The following is a 16,483-nucleotide window of genomic DNA, read 5'->3' as shown; positions in this document are numbered from 1 at the left end:
CAGCAACCATGCTCACTCCGTGACTCAGACCCTGATAGTGAACCTGATTAACAACGTCTCCTCCATCGTGGGGTGTGGGTGGTTAGGACGGTGGTGGCAGAGGTGGACCTGGACGGGGAAGGAGGGAGAAGGTCCCCTTCCCCTCCATCATCCCAGTTTGTGCTGATGTCACTGGTGCCTCATCCCCTCCCCATTTTGTCACCCTGAGCCTGTTTTCCCATCTATAAAGTAGAGGTGATTGGTATCACACAAGGGGATGCCATGAGAAAACCCCTGACCCAGCACATGGCACAGAGCAGATGTTTAACGATTGGATTCTACTGAAGAGAGGTGGTTCCTTCACCAGCGTGGGTGTTTCTTGATCACCTGATGACCGGCTGGTGGTCACTTTGGTTTCATCACCAAAGTTGAGGGGAACCAGGCTTCATAGATGCGTTGGGACAGTCACTGGATGGGGTATCAGAAGCCATGTTCTAGTCCCAGGTGTCCCGTGGACCAGCTGCGTGTCCTGAGGCAGGTCCCCAGCTCCCTTGGGGTGGGAGGTCAGGGGAGGGCTGGCTGTGGTAAAGGAAAGTTGTCCCTCCTGGAAAATGGGACCAGCCTAGATCTCTGACTTTTTAACAACTCATTTTGTTAAGGACGAGCTGCCACCAAATAACCATTCCGCCCCCCTCCCCCACTCCACCTTCCCCATTTCCTAAACAAACCCTAGAAGGTCACTGTTGGTCCCCATGGAGTTAATGGGCCTGGACCTGCCTCTTAATTTAATGCAAATCCTAGCCTGCCTTATTGTGCAGGAGTTTCGGTTCATTTGTACTTTCTTGGTGACACAATCTGTCCCCGTCTCCAGTCGAGTCTCTAATCCTTGCAATTTCCACGGTGCTAGTAATTATGGGAAAAAAAGGTCTGAAGCACAGAAATTCTGCACCCTGTCTATGAGATTACACAGTTTAATGGAGTTTATTAAATTTATTCTCCTGTAGCCAAGATTAAACTCACTGTCCAGCTCCAGAGGGCAAAACAAGGACCAGTTGGTAGAATCTTCCAGCAGGCAGGCTGGAATTCAAAGGAAGAGCACTTTCTGATGTCAGAGCTTCTGGGCATCAAGTGAGCTGCCCCAGGCGGTCAGAGGCAAGGCCAGCAGGGTCCAGGGCCCGGCGTGGTCCCTGTAGGGTGTGGTAAAGAGCACGGGCTTGTGGGTCACACCTGGGTCCATTGCCCGATTCCCACTTCCCAGGGGTTTAGAAGAGTGAGTTGATTTTTCTAAGCCTCTCTTCTCCCATTTCCTCCTCCCTAAGATGATGACCGCCCTGCCAAGCTGCTTAGCACAGAGCAAAGCCAGGGAAAGGCCATGCTATTTTTTTGTTATTTAGAGCTGGGAGGAGGTTTCCTCGGGAAGGGATATCCCCCAGACACCCTGGCTTCCCCTGTCCCACAGAGCTGGGGGACTTTGAGGAGAAGCAGGACCAGCTCACCAGGCCCCATCCTCTCTCTTTTTGGGAGCCTGATTGCCCTCAGGGAGCTTGCTGTCTGCCCTGCTCTCCCATTGCCGGAGGTTTTAGAACAATGACCCCCATCACCCTGACCTCGGGGAACCCTGTGGGAGTCCAGTGTTGCCTCTGATAAGGGGAAGTCACCGCTGTCTAATTCTGGGGTTCACAGTTAGGGTCTACATGCTCACAGGCCTGAACCCCATCCTCCAGCAATGGCTTTATCCATGATAAACAGGAGGCCCCTACTCCATCCACCATGCCCTGGATCTTCTAGTGGGTCAGAATCAGGAACGCAGACACTTCTATAAGGTCCCCTAAAGCCCCATTATTATTATCCTAAGGGCTGAGAGCTTAGGTCACCACTGACAAAGCAGCTGACCTGAGATCTCTCTTTCTAGAACATCCACTCCTCAAAGAACCATGACACCCGTCCTCACCACTGTAACTCCAGCCCCAGCACAGAGCCCAGCACAAAGTAGATGCTCAATAAATAGTACTGAGTGTGTTAATTCTATCACCGTGACAGGGATGTGAATAAAGGCTCTGGGAGCACAGAATGGGGACACATAAGTCATGTGAGGGGAGGGGGCGAGCTGGGGAGGGGGGGCTTCCTGGGAAGCTGGCTCTTTGAACTCAGTCTTCAAGGGGACATGGGAGAAACCAGTCAAGTCAGAGGTGACAGTGAGACCAGGTGTTTCAGGAACCAGAGGGCAGCTGCAGGGTCAAGAGTAATTTGTGAAAGTAAAAAGGAATGCAGTTGAAGAGTCTGCAGGAGCCAGATGATGGACCATGAAGTCAGACCAAAGAGTCCGACAGGTTCCTGAGGTGAGCATAGCATTGCTTCTCCCTAATATTTACAGAACATCTGCTGTGCACTAGGCATGGTCCTAAACACCTTGCCTATGTGAACTCATTCAACAAGAAGCCTAGGAGGAAGGGGTCACCATCTTCTCTGTTAGCAGGTGTGGACACGGAGGCCAGGGAGGTTAGGTAAATCACCAAAGGCCACACAGCCATTAAGCGGTGGAACTGGGATTTGAACCTGGGTGCACAGGTCCTGGAGACCACTCTGTCAGCCACTACACTGTTCTTCAGCAGGAGTAATAGAAGGGTCATGCTGATAGTTCAAAAAAAGTGCTCTGAAGCCTCTGGGGACCTGATCTGAGTGTCAGAAGAGCTGAGCCCTTCAAATCATTCAGAAGAAGGAAAGGAGAGAGAAGTGGATCAACACTGACGGTGGAGCATCCGCATGGCAGCTTCTCTTACATCAGAGATTTTCAGAGATTCTCAACATCCCAGTGAGTCCAAATCTCATGTCAAGCCTGTCTGTTCCTGAGGACCAAGACTCTCCTCCCTGACCCAGAGACACCAGGTGGGTGGGTGGCAGGCACCAATAGGGGGAGAGACCAGCAGTGACCAATGGGAACCATGAGGCACCAGATAAACAAGTTCATACTCATAAGATAGAAGAATTGGATCAATTCCTTAAAAACTCTAAACTACCAGAGCTAAAGCAAGAGGAAGTAAATAATCTGGATAACTCTATAGCCATCAAAAAATTAAATTCATAATTAAAAAAAAATCCTGAAAAAGAATTCTTCAGGCCCAAGAGATTTCACTGGAGAGTTCTACGAAATTTTTAAAAAAGAACAAGTACCAATTTTATGCACTATCTTCAAGAAAATAAAGAACATCTATACAAAACCTACATCTAACTTACTTAGAGGTGAAATTCTGAATGTTTTCTGCCCAAGATTAGAAACAAGGCAAGGATATCTGCTCTTATCTCTCTTATTTAATGTAGTATTGGAATTCATAGCCACTGCAATAAGGTAAGAAAAAGAAATAAAAGGCATATCGTTTGGAAAAGAAGATATAAAATGATCCTGTTTGCAGACAATGGGTTATCTGTGTAGAAAATTTCAAGGAATCTGCAAAATATCTTCCAGAACTAAGTGTGTTCAGGTTTGGGGATACAAAATCAATGCACAAAAACCAATTATATTTCTATAAGTTAACAAAACACACGGACACCAAAATTAAAAACACAGTACTATTTACAATTGTATCAAAGAAAATGCAACATTTAGCTATACACTTAACAAAACATGTACAGAATCTGTATGCTGAAAATTATAAATTACACATAAAAGAAAGTGTAAAAGACCTAAATAAACAAATGGAGAAACAGACTATGCTCATGGACTTGAATGCCCAACCTAGTAAATATGTGAATTCTCACCAAACTGATACAAAGGTTTAACACAATTCTTATTAAAACCCCAGTGAGTTTTTTTTAATAAACATAGACAAGCTTATTCTAAAATTCATATGGAAAAACAGAGACACTAGGACAGCTAAAATAGTCTTGACAGGGAAGAAAATGGGAGGAATCACTGTATGTGATGTTAAGGGATAGTATATAGTTACAGTAATCAAGACTCTGAGGTTTTGGTAGAAGGATAGACACATAGATGAATGGAACAAAAGAAAGAACCCTGAAACAAACCCACACAAATACGCTCAGATGGTTTTTGACAAAATGCAAAAGCAATTCAATGGAGGAAGTCTAGCCTACTCAACAAACAGAGCTGCAGCAATTGCACATCCATAAACAACAAAATTAACCTTGACGCACTTATACAGAACTCAAAAAGGATCATATACGTAAATGCAAAACAGGAAACTTTAAGAAGAAAATATAGGAGGAAATCTTCATAACCTGAGGCTAAGCAAAAAGTTCTTAGACTTGACACCAAACATATGAATCATAAAAAGAAAAAATGATTAGGTTGAACCTCATTGGAATTAAAAAACTTTGCCTTTGTGAAAGCTCACTGGAGGAGGATTCTCTGAAAATGTGAAAAAGGCTTTTGTCCTAAAGAAGCAAAGTCAGGAGACACAAGAGTGTGAGCAAGGATGGTGGGGCTCTCCAGGAAAGCGTTGGCGAACTTGAACCAGGCAAGACAGAGGAAGTCAGAAAATGTCTTCACGCTACACCTGGATGAAGGCTTTTCTTTCAGTTGCTTGATGAAGAAACACTGGAAATGTATGTAGAAACTTCATCATTTCGTGCATTCATTCATCTGCTCAAGCATCCTATATTCATTGAATACCTTCTATGTGCCTCCTATTTTTCTATGTACTGGGACCAGAAATGGACAAGGTAGATAAGGTCTGTGTCTCCATCTGGAGCCCTGTGGTCACCACAGCAGAGGAAGAGAGGAATGGAGGCATAATGCCCACTCTTAACTGCCTCAGACCAGAAATGAGTGTGTTACTTCTGCTCTCAGTACACTGGCCAGAAAAAGTCACATGATGACAACCTCACGGCAAGGGATGCTGGGAAACACAGGGATATTGGGTGTCTCCTGTCTTGAGTACAAACTCCATGGAGGATTATGCAAAGTTTTTTGCACAAAATTACCCACATAGTAAACTGCTTATAGTTTTCATCTCATAGGTTGACTTGACTTCATCTCTCAAGGAATTCTTCAAGGCATTTCTTAAATCGATGAGTCAGGAAGCTACTGCAGGTCATGCCACACCCAGCCACGTGGAGGGGGAAGTTACCACAGGATGACCACGGTTAAGATTCCCTCAGAAAGAGCCACACCAGCAAGAAAGCCCCCGGAGGACGTCACCTCAGCAAGGCTTCACTTTTCCTCTGGCTGACACACAACTCAAACACCACCTTTCTCCCGGATATGACAAGATGGGCAAAGAGAAACCTGACTGAGGTGAGGGCTGTGTCTCTGAGAAGAGCCTCATTAGTGAGAAGGAGCCAGGTGCTGGCTCTGGAATGTTCCATGACAGTGACTGAGTGGCCAGGCTTGGAGCCTGCATTAAATGTGACAGCAGGCAAACCAGGAGACGCGGCCAGTTCATCACATCTCCTCACCCGAGGGGTGTTAACGTGTCTGAGTGACCAGGACCACCTTCCCAGGAGGCTGAGGAACAAGGGACTCAAAAGGCACAGAGCCATGGGCCCAGCAGGGACCCCGAACAGTAGGCAGTCCAGGCTCTTCATCTTAACAATGGCCCACGCTCCTGAGATGCTCCCACTTTCATTTCCTAATTACTTCAAAAATCCAGTTAAGTGGTGTTATGGAGTTAATTGTGTCCCTCAAAGAGACAGAGTGAATCCCTAACCCCAGTACCTGTGAATGAGACTTACTTGGAAATGGGGGCTTTGCAGATATAATCAGATTAAGATGAGGTCATTAGGATGAGCCGTAATCCAACAGGTCCCATGTCCTTGCAAGAAGAGGAGAATTAGGACACAGAGATGCACAGGGAGACACCTCGTAAAGGTGGAGGCAGAACCAGAGTGATGAGTCTACAAGCCAAGGAAGGCCCAGGGCTCCGGAAGCTGGAAGAGCAAGGATGACTCCTCCCCAGGGGCTTCGGAGGGAGCACGGCTCTGCTGACACCTTGATTTGGGACCTCTAGTTTTCAGAACTGTGAGACAATAAGTTTCAGTTGTTTAAAGTTGCTCAGTTTGTGGCACTTTGGTACAGCAGCTCATGGGAACGAATACAGCAGGTTGCCACCCCTATTTGTCAGGAGGGTAAACTGATCTCCAGAGGGGGCCATGCCCAGCCTAAGATCACACAGCCGTAAGCAAGGAGCAGGTCGAGGAAGCAGGGCCCTGGCCACCCATTCTCTAGGGCTGCTCAGCGAAAACGTGAGCTCCTCCAAGTGAGACAGGCTGGGACTTGGGACCTGGGACCTAGAACCCTGGGCTGTTGTGCTTGCACCGGGACGGAACAACAGAAGCAAAGAAACTATAAGGGACTAGAAATAACTGTGTGCATGGGCGATTGGGGCAAATTATGAACAACAAGATACAAAAAGACCAAAAGCCCAGCTGCCTACCACTTCTGAGGTGTTGGGAGCAAAAGCAGGACACTTACTGTGCATGATCCTGGCACACAGCACCACGGAGAGGTGGGCAGACCGCCTAAGCCACCTCTCCAGCCCCACCCCGGGGCCTGCCCCGACCCTCGTCCCATTTAAGGGCCCAGCTCGCACCCCTCCCCAAGGAGTGAAGAACCACTTACTTGTTTTCGCTCCCTCGTGCTGCAGCCCATGTCCCAGTAAAGCCTTGCCTGAATTTCTCATCTGGCCTCTTACCAATTTCTGTTGATTAAGGAGGCCAAGAACCCTGGTCGGTACCACATGTGCCTGGAAGAGATTTTGTCCTTGCCAGAGCTCTCTTCATTGTGAAGAGTGAGCTGATCTGTTTTCCCCTCCCAGATTCAAAAAGAAATTACAGCCCAGTTTTGAGGCCAACATCTCATTGACTACTTAAGTGTGGATGGCAGGTGGGTAACTGAGAATTCAAGGCTGAGCGAGGTGAGGCCATCTCAGATTCCTGGAGCAGATCCTAAGCACGCAGAGGGAGGGAGGGGCAGGGATGACCACACCATTCTGGTGGGATGTGTCTTATGTCAGCCCCATCCCCCCACCACTGCCCAGTTTAATCCTCTGCCTTCCGAACATGCACCAGAACTTCCCCGCTCACCACTCACCATTCCTTCCTTCAGCAAACACTTATTGAGCACCAACTGTGTACCAGAGTCTGTGCTTAGTGCTGACGGGCTGGTAGTGGGCAACACTGGGCCACTATTTCAAATTTCATTATATTCACAGTGAAATGAAATTCAGCACAGAAACCCATGATGATCATATGATACACATGGAGACTAAATGCAATGCAGACTCAGAGCGGGGATGCCTGAAGCAGACTGGGGAGTGGGGTGGGGCGAGCATCCATGAGGAGAGGGGCTGAATTCAGTTTTGGTGACTCAGAGATGCACATCAAAAGAGAAAAGAGAAAGAGGTGCTCTAGGTAGAAGGAACAGCACACGCAAACGTGCAGAGTCATGGCCAGCATAGGAACCAGGCCACAGTAGTTGGTTCGGGAGTGGACACATGAGTCTACAAAGTGCTTTTTTTCTGCTGAAGCTCCTGGGGGCCTTCAAGAGGAGGCCCACTCAGAGGAAAGCAGAGCCAAGAGATGGGGTGTAATGGATGCCTGACAACTTCATTTAAGTACCTGGATCCAGCTGTGCCTGAATCCCCTTGAACTTCTCTGTTACATGAGCCTATAAATTTCCGAGCTTTAAACTTAAGCCAGTGTGAATGTCTATTTCTTATGGCAGAAATAGACCCAATTAAAACAATTACCCCCATTTTCCCACACCACCATCAGGGGCAGTCAGTCACATGCTGGTCAGTTACCACCCAGGGGTTCAAGCCCAGACCTACTGTTTCTAATAGTGATGGGCTTAGGGAAAGCTGTAGGAGTTGGAGGCAGAGCAGCACAGTGACGGGCCTGCTGCAGGTCAGGGGAAGAAGACCTCCAGATGCAATTTACAGGATCTGAAATCGCTCAGCGAGCCAATCTAATTTGAGATGGCCTGTGTGGCAGACAGACTCCGCAATTTCCTGGAATCTTCGCTGCTCACCTCCCATGACCAGTCCGACCATGACAGTTCCGTTATCAGGTCTGGCAGGCCTGAGATGTCACAGTGCCCACCTGCTACATGAAGCAAGGAGGTGGGGGAGAAGTCATTTCACTCCCCTAACCCCCGGGGAGCAGCTCCTCGGCGGCCATCCAGACGTCCTGCGGCGGGTGGGAGAGTCTCCGGGAGGCCAGGGGCTCAAATGAACCTTGACAGGTAATCATCCCCCAGAGAAGCAGGTGGGTGAGTCCTGATTCGCGCTCGCAGGGAAAGAAAGAGATGGACTTGCCTCCACCACCTCCCTAGGACTCCAGCCTGGAAGTTGCTGGAAACAATGCCAGTGAGGGGAGGCCTCCAGGTGCTGTGAGACCAACTTTCTGTTACAGCCCAGGATCCACCACCACGGAGAAACTGATGTCTCTCCTTCTAGTCCCAGAGCTGCTGAGGGTAGGAATCGAATCTCGTTCACGTTGGCCTCCCGTGACCTAGTAAAGCACTGGCCCGTTGTAAGGGCTTATTCCCTATTTCTTGTACACCTGGATAAGTTATAATACATAAATATAACTAATGAATGGATAAGGTGACACGTGGGTCATGGAGGCCCATTCAAGCCTCGGGAGCACAGAAAGAGGAGGTGTCAGCCCCCCCACCCCAAATGGGCTGGGGGTGGTATCATCCAGAAAAGCCAATGCTCTAGCTAGTCTTGAAGAGACATCCTGGAGAAGGAGCATCTGAGCTGGGCCCTTGAAGGATTTGGGAAGGATTGGGAAGGGTTTGGGAACCAAGGAGAAGAGGGGATGTGTTCTAGGTGCATTCTGTGGGTGTGTGCGTACATGCCTGGTGTGTGCGTGTGTGTGCATGTATGTGTGCAGTGTGTGCATGCATGTGAGTGTAAATATTTGCTCAGAGACTGGTGGGATTGACCTCGTGGGAGATAAATGAGACTCTGGGTTCAGGGGACCCACTAGATTCTCATAACAATCCCAGGAGAAAAATGCAATTGTACTCACTCCGCAGATGAGGGAACTGAGGCTCAGGGAGGTGGGGTGACCTGTGCTAAGTCACACAGGGGCAGAGCCACGATCCAACCGAGGCCTAACTGAGGGCTGCCCACCCTCATCCCAGCTCATCCAAGGAAATCAGGCTCCCTGTCTGCAGAGGCTTGGAGGAGCCAGCGGCTGGGCATGGGGGCAGGGCCGGAGGCTCTGCTGATGGCGCACCTTGGGGCACAGACCTCTCCCTGGGGCTTTTCTAGTTCTGAAACAAAGGGCCAAAAAAGATAGCTTTCAGGATCAGCCCATGGTGGAGGGGTGGCAGGCTGGAGCCCAGAAGGTGTATGCCTGGGGTCCAGCCCTGAATGCAGACTTACCTGGAGAGGCGTAAGGCTGGATGGTCTGTCAGAATCTGAGTCCCGGCTGGTTTCCACTGCCCCTGCCCACCGGGGGGCCTCACCCTCCAGGGCCAAAAGGCAGCCTTGTGCACTGCAGGTGGGCCTGGGGCCTTCCTACCTGTCCGGCCCCATCCTCCTGGAGGTGGGAGGGAGACACTGGAGGAAACAGAGTCCATGATAAAGTCCAGGGTGGGATGGTGGGATAGAGCAGACACAAGTCCCACCTGGCCTGGGACAGTCCCACTTTATGCCTGCTGTCTGGACATGATTCATAGCCGTGTCCCCTTGCTCTCTGAAATGTCCTGGCCTGGACAGTCATTACAGGGTCATCTAAGGTGGGGTGTCCTCTAAAGAAAGGAGAACGAACACCAACTCGCTTCCTATCAGTGCACAGGGGCCCTGACACAATTTCCTTTATTTAATCCTCCCAAGCACCCTGAATCCTAAAGGGCTTTTCCGCACACCAGCCCCTGTCAGAGGATAGGTATTAGATGTTCCAGGAAAGATCGCTTCCTGGGCCAAGTGCACCTTTCATGTGCTAATCCGTGCAGCAGGATGGAAGAAAACACAGCACGCTGCCCCGGGGGCACCTCCAGCAGGAGGGCAGGCGGGAGATGAATCTTTGCAGCGCTCTCTTTGGATCACCCAGACAGGTGGGGGAAAGAATTTCATCACGTTTGAGGCAAAACAACCACTGTAAGAATAACAATCATACATCTTCCACAGTGTTTTGTCGTATCGGAAATAGAAACCCAAAATCGATGGCTTGTTGTTTCGCCAGGCGGGAGGGAGGGTTTGGAGAACTCCCGCCTGGGCTCTGAGCTCAGTGTAGTGTGGGGTGGAGGGGGAACAGCGCAGGGAGGAGAGCGGTCCCATCGAGCAGAATCAGGAAACCAGAGGGCGCAGGATCACAGGGCCCTGAGCCCTGGGAGACCCAACATCCCACAGCGGCCGGCCTGGGGCTCAAGCCAGTTTACCTAATACTGAGGGCAAAGTGTCGGGAGGACCTGGGGACCCCACCGGAGACACGGGAGGCCTGGGTGCTCCTTGGTTCTGCACGAGGCACCTGAGTCTGTAGCATTGAGGCGGCAGCTGGGATTGCTCCCGATACCTCCCTTCCTCCTTCTGCCGCTTGACCCTGGCTCGGGCAAAGCACAGTTCCCAGTCCCTCTGATGCTGGGTGTGGCCATGAACTCATGTTGGCCAATGAAACATAGCAGAAGTGACAATTGCTAGTCCTGAACTGAGGCCTTAAAAGGCATAACTTGGTCATGAGCTCACCCTCCTTGCATTTCAGCCATGGTCCCTGAGAAGAACAGGGGTCCCCTGGCTCCAGGAGCAGCCCGAGGAGCACCCCCGGAGCTCACCCAAGACCTGAAACAGAACCCCTGCCCCAAGCAGCCCACAGACTCATGAATGAGAAATAAATGTTTGCTGCTATCAGCCCCTGAGATTTTGAGGTCGTTATAGAGAAAAAACAAAAGCAAAAACAAAACACAAATGCAGTCACCCATGCAAATTTCACAGCAGAGTCCTTCTCCTAGAAGCACCTGCGAGCATCCTCAGCACACCCCACCCCTCGGAACCTGCTGCTCCGGGCAGGGCAGGTTATTCTCCTGGCAACCAGGATGCCTTAGACTTCCCCACCAGCAAGAAATAAAGGGGCCACATTAACGTCAGGCAACAGCCCTCCACCCACCAGAGGACCATAGAACCTCACTTCCTTCTTGGGTCTCCCCAGTGATCTCTGAGCACCTGCAGTGGGTGGGGCGTGTTCTCAGGGCTCCCTCTGCCCTCAGCATCCACCTGCCCTTCTCATGGGCTGCTCACCCTGCAGTGGGGCCTCCCACCTCTGCAGCAGTGCTGGTGTCTCCAGGAGTTGTGCCTCTGCTGAGGGCTCGGGTCTCTCCCTGCTCCAATAGGCAGTAGCCCCGAGGCCAGGAAGGGAAAGAGCGTGATGCAGTCATCTCCCCCTCATCATCACTTACCCCTTTATCCCCAGACACCTGCCTCCAGAAATAAATTCTCCTCTCCTCTTTTAATCCAAGGTATTTGAATAATGAAACAAGATACTTACGGGAGAGATGATGTCTAAGTCTACACGCCAAGGGAAGCTGGGCCCCAGTTCCTTTTCATCCAGAACAACTCTGCCCATTTAACAGATGAAGAAACTAAGGCCCACGGAGGCAACTCAAGTCGCCCAATCTTGCACTGCTGCTAAGGGACAGAAATGGGGATGAGCCCAGATCCCTGTGCTTCCAAAGAGCTTTTCTCCTCTCGTGCTTCTTAACTTTTCCTGGGGAAGAACCCTTGAAGTTTTGTGTTTACCTTCAAAATTCATGTGACTTTTGCAATCCACTCCATGTAATTTCTGTCTTGATTCTAATCCAAAAGTAAGATTTACATTTCTTGCCACCTGAGACCAAAAAAAAAAAAAAAGGGCAGCTGCTTCTTCCGTAGTTTCATGTACCTGCTGGTGCAGTGCAGACCCCCAGGGGTAAGCCAGCCCCAGACTGAGGGTCCCAGAGGCATAGAACACACCACCTGAGGGTCGGGGCAGAATGTGCTAGAAGCAGGGAACTAGGCTCATTGACTTGCTGTTAGAAGCTTAGGAGAATTAGGCCAGGGGTAGGGGGAGCACCTGGGTACCATCTGCCAGCATGAGGGTCAGAAATCATGGAATTCAACCTAGAAAACTAATGAACTTATCTTGGACTCTGATGTCTCCATTTTACAGATGGGGAAACTGAGGCCTAGAGAGGGAAGGCAGCCTGCCCAGAGTCACCCAGAGAAGTGGAGCTGGATCTGGCCAGAATCTGGTCTCCTCAAGCCCGCTCCGTGGAGTCCACCGTCTTCCATCCCCCAGGCCCTGCACTGGGCCTCAGCGGCCTCACTGGCACTGGTGCTGACCAGAAGTGGGAGGCCATGGGCTCTGTTCTCCAGGAGCTCCCAGAGCAGGGATGGGAGGGAGGGGAGCAGGCCACCTCCTTCTACCCCTTGCTGAGCCACCTCCCAGCTGTGTGACCTTAGGCAGCAGCGACAACCTCTCTGAGCCTGGATCTCATCAGTTCTGAAACAGAGAGCGTGATAGTTGTATATGGTGAGGACCGAACGAGAGGGGACAGGTGGGCACAGATCGTGGTGCCCCACAGTGACCGTTCTGCACAGGTGACCTGTTATTTTCCTTATGATTTTGACAGTTGTCATCATGGTCATTCCTGGAGGCAGATTCAGGCTGAAGGAGGGTCTGGACGGTATTTAAGAGCCAGGCGAGAGCTCACCTGTTTGGGGTCCAGGCGGGTTTCATGGAGGAAGCTCCGTCTGAGCTGGGCCCAGAGCACGCTGGGCAGGGTATGCCATCTCAGTGCCGAGGGCGGAGGGGCCCAGCAGGCGGGGAAAAGCCCTGCTCCGAGCTTGGCAGAGGGGCAGGCAGAGCCACGGAAGGAACAAAGCTGCCAGTGGGACCTACTATGGGTCCAGGGCTTGTCACATGCAAACCACAGTCTCCTCCCCTGCTCTGAGCAGTGTCATGAGGCGAGTGTCATGATCTCAATGCACACATGGGGAAACTGAGGCTCAGAGAGGTTAAGTAACTGGGCAAGCCAGAGAAATAGTTAACCCAGTACTCAATACAGGGCTGGTACGTGTTATTATTCTAGTGTAGGGGTAACAGTGGGCCTTTGTGAGCTCCTACTGTGCGCTCTAATCTAGAGTGAAGCTTTCCCAGGGCCCTGCACCCAGTAGGTCCAGCTTGCTCTGGAGGCAGTAGAGTTGTGATGAAAGAATCACAGAAGACAGACTCTCTCTTCATGGGAATTCCTTTCTGACTGCTGTTTCCTCATCCAGACTGAGTTGGAAGTAGGTGGACAAACCAGACTGAGGGCCTACTGTGTGCTGGTAGGTTGCCTTGTCTGATTTCACTGAACCCTCCTGGCAGCCCAGGGACGGCCCACCATCGTCCCTGCTCTGCTGATGAGAAAACAGGCCCAGCGAGGAGGAGATCCCGCTGCAGAGCACACAGTGGGGACGGGGAAAGCCTGCACTTGAACCTGGTGAACATGGTCTGGAAGACTCTACCTGCCCGTTGGACCGACCTCTCAGAATCCCCACCCCTGACCTCTCTGACTGTGAAGGCGTATATGTGGATGAGACTAACGGAGCAGGGGGCTTCCTGGAGGAGGTGGGAGATCAAGGTGGGCCCTGACAGATGGGTGAGACCAGAGAGGTGGGCACAGGCAGAGACTGGTAGGTTCAGGGGCAGGTATGGCCAAGGCAGAGAAGAGAAGGCTGGCCAGGCTGCGTGGAGGAGAGGCTGGGAGTGCCTGTCCAGGGTGCAGGCTCTGTCTCAGGGCTGGGGGACCAGGAAAGGTGGCGGTGGATGGGCCAGAGGCCTCAGGGAGAAGACAGACTGAGTTCTCAGAATCGCATGGCTGGACCAAGACAGACTCGACCTCTCAGGGACCTCCCTCCTGGCATCCAGCAGGGGCCTGGAGCTCTGGACAAAGCTGACTGTATTCCTCCTTCCCCCTCCCTCTGTCTCCTCAGCCCTCTGCCGCATGGCCTAGCCAGGAGGGTTCAGATGCAGCCGAGATTGTGCTGCACTGAACTGTAGATTATTACGGAGGCATGACAGTGTTTTAAATGGTCCAGCGAATATCGGAATGTGATTAGAGGTGCATCCATCGGTTCACCACGCTATGTACTGCGTCCCCGCTATGTTCCAGGCGCCGTGCTGGGCCCTGCTCCTTCCTTTACAGCAGCCACCAGTCCCGGCCGGCCTGTGCTTGGTGCAATGTGGGGACCCTCATCTATCGTCCCCAACCAAGAAGGGGGGACCACCACTGTCCTTGTTCTAATAGTGGGAAGTTTTAGACCCAGAGGGCCTGACGGTCCTCTCCAGGGAAAGTCCCGGGGCAGGCGGAGAAGCAGAAGGGTGTCAGGAGTGGGCAAAGCCCCTGCCAAGAACCTCCCCTGCTCACCCTACCCGCCAGACCCCCCACTTCTGGACCTGTGGGCAAGGATCTGGTAAAGGCGCTTGCTGGGGACAAACCTGGAGGAAGGAGGCTGTGGAAGGAGCCACAGAACATTCAAGATTAAATGCCCACAAGCCTGAGCTCCCCTCCCAGGTCCGGGGTGGCTCTCTGCTCCTCTTCCTCCAACTGAGGGGCTGCTGCTCGTTTCCTCTGTCCCTGGGCCAGCCCTGGACAGACACATGGAGCCCGGCCCGCTGGAGCTGCTGCCCAGACACAGGCGCACCTCTGAGACAGCGGGGAGGAGCTGGGGCAGTGCCAGAGGCTGGTGGGGGCGTGTGTGTGTGTGTGTGTGTGTGTGTGTGTGTGTAAGAGGGAGACACACACACACACACACACACAGATCAGAGAAAGAGATTCTGAAACTCAGAGGGAGACAGAAAGTGAATCAACAAGGGAAAACAGAGACACAGAATAGATAGATTTCTGGCCACTGCAGGAGGAGGAGGAGGAGAATTAAAATCATCTGGTCCAAACACCCCCGCTCCCATCATACAGATGAGGGAAGCTGAGACCCAGAAAAGGCAGGAGCCAGGAGAGAGGGAACAGGAAGGAGAGCCCAGGTTTTCAGGCCCTGCCCTGCACTGGCCCCTCTGGATCTCAGCTACACTGAGGGGGCCCTGGGTCAGCTCAGCCTTCGCTATGTTCCCCAGGCTCCTCAGCACCCACAACCCCCACATCCAAATGGAGCTTTTCAAAAGCAAAGACACACTGCTGCTGATGTCAGACCTGGAATCACATTGTGCCCTGAAAAGGCCTCTGGGCGGTAGGGCCCTGGGCAGGGAGCCGAGAGCCCCAGAGGCCGGCAGGGGCCTTGCAGGGATCCGGGTACCCCTGGAGTGCCTGCTGTGTAAGAACGTGGCTCATCTAATTCTCACAACCACCCAGAGAGATGCAGCTTGATATCCGCAGTTCACAGGTTCAGAGAGGTTAAGCAACCTGATCAAAGTCACACAGTCTATAAGAGCTGGAGCCTGGTCTAAATCAGGGTCTGCTGATGGCTGAGTCCCAGATGCTCTGTTATCAGGGTCCCTTCAAGCCAGGGTGTTGGGGACAGAACACCAGCTCAGGCCCCAGCCCTGCCACACCTGCCTTGTCCATGGGCTAGGTCTTCACCTCTCTGAGCCCTGAGAAGTGGAGGCTTGTTGCTTCTTACCTTGCAGAGGACTGAACCGTCAGTGGTGGAAGATGCCTGCCCAACAGTAGACGCTCAGCCTCTGGTCCCTGCTTCCCCAGCTCTGACAGGCTGTGGCCCAATAACCACACCCCCCGGCCCTCTGAAGAATGAGGAGCTGGTCCGAAGCCTCTCCTCCTGGGCAGTGCCCTGGTGTCCAGGAAGCAGGGCTTCCTTGTCTGCTCCTCCCTGAGAGCCCCGGCTCTGCTGGGCAAATTTGGCATCAATTTCCTGACCAAGCAATGTCCTACCAAATCCCACTTCAGGCAGGTGGCCTGGGGAGCTGCAGGCCAGCTGAGGGTTGGTCACCCCCTGGGCACATGCTGCCGCAGTGAGTGAGTGAGACCTTAGGCTGGGCAGTTCCTTCAACTTGGCAGCCCTCCACGGGGATCCCAGCCCAGGGCCACTTCCCACAGCCCTGCCAGCAGCTGGGGGCAGGCGCCCATTCCTGGAGCAGAGTCTGGGGGTGCATCATGGTGTCCATTGCTTTCCTTGGTATCTTTGAGCCTCAGTTACATGTCTGTAAAATGGGTGACCATTGTACCAATCCCATGGAAGGTTGTGAGGATTAAATAGGAAACTGTAGCCTTAGTGTCGGATACTTTGTAAGCGCTTAATACCGGTGTCTGATGTTAGCAGCAGTAGCAGTAATAGTAGTAGTTGTAGTCCCTGCCCACCCCCCCACGTTCACCCCTTCACCCTGGTGCAGGCTCCCGCTCATCTCTGTCCTTGCCTCCCCCGTCCCCTGCCTGTCCCCATCCATCTGGCTCACTGCTCACCTCCTCCACTACAAGACCTTCAGGGGCCCCCACTGCGAGGTCGTAACCCGGCACTCAAGGCTCTGCCTCTTGTCCCCACCAGCCACCGCCTGCGCTGCCGCCGCGGTTTCCACCACTTCCCTTCTGGTGACCAGTGCGCCAGGCGAA

The 16,483-nt window shown here is 52.1% G+C and overlaps 1 long non-coding RNA gene across 11 annotated transcripts; it reads right to left on the bottom strand.

The window, feature by feature from the left end:
• Window positions 1-936: 936 nt before the first annotated feature.
• LOC123614412 (uncharacterized) lies at window positions 937-15,692 on the bottom strand. Of its 11 annotated transcripts, none has more exons than XR_012511363.1 (5): window positions 15,540-15,692; window positions 9,333-11,769; window positions 6,557-9,220; window positions 5,671-5,954; window positions 3,533-4,534 (listed from the first exon to the last, which is right to left on the bottom strand). It is a non-coding gene; the product is annotated as an uncharacterized LOC123614412 (long non-coding RNA). The 11 variants fall into 11 exon arrangements; XR_012511367.1 differs by having other exon boundaries at window positions 5,671-6,680; window positions 8,038-9,220; XR_012511370.1 differs by having other exon boundaries at window positions 5,671-6,680; window positions 8,974-9,220.
• Between the last annotated feature and the right edge of the window lie 791 nt (window positions 15,693-16,483).

This window comes from Camelus bactrianus, chromosome 13 (assembly GCF_048773025.1).
Source record: "Camelus bactrianus isolate YW-2024 breed Bactrian camel chromosome 13, ASM4877302v1, whole genome shotgun sequence".
NCBI classification, from domain to species: Eukaryota; Metazoa; Chordata; class Mammalia; order Artiodactyla; family Camelidae; genus Camelus; species Camelus bactrianus.
This window is presented reverse-complemented; position numbering and strand designations above follow the sequence as displayed.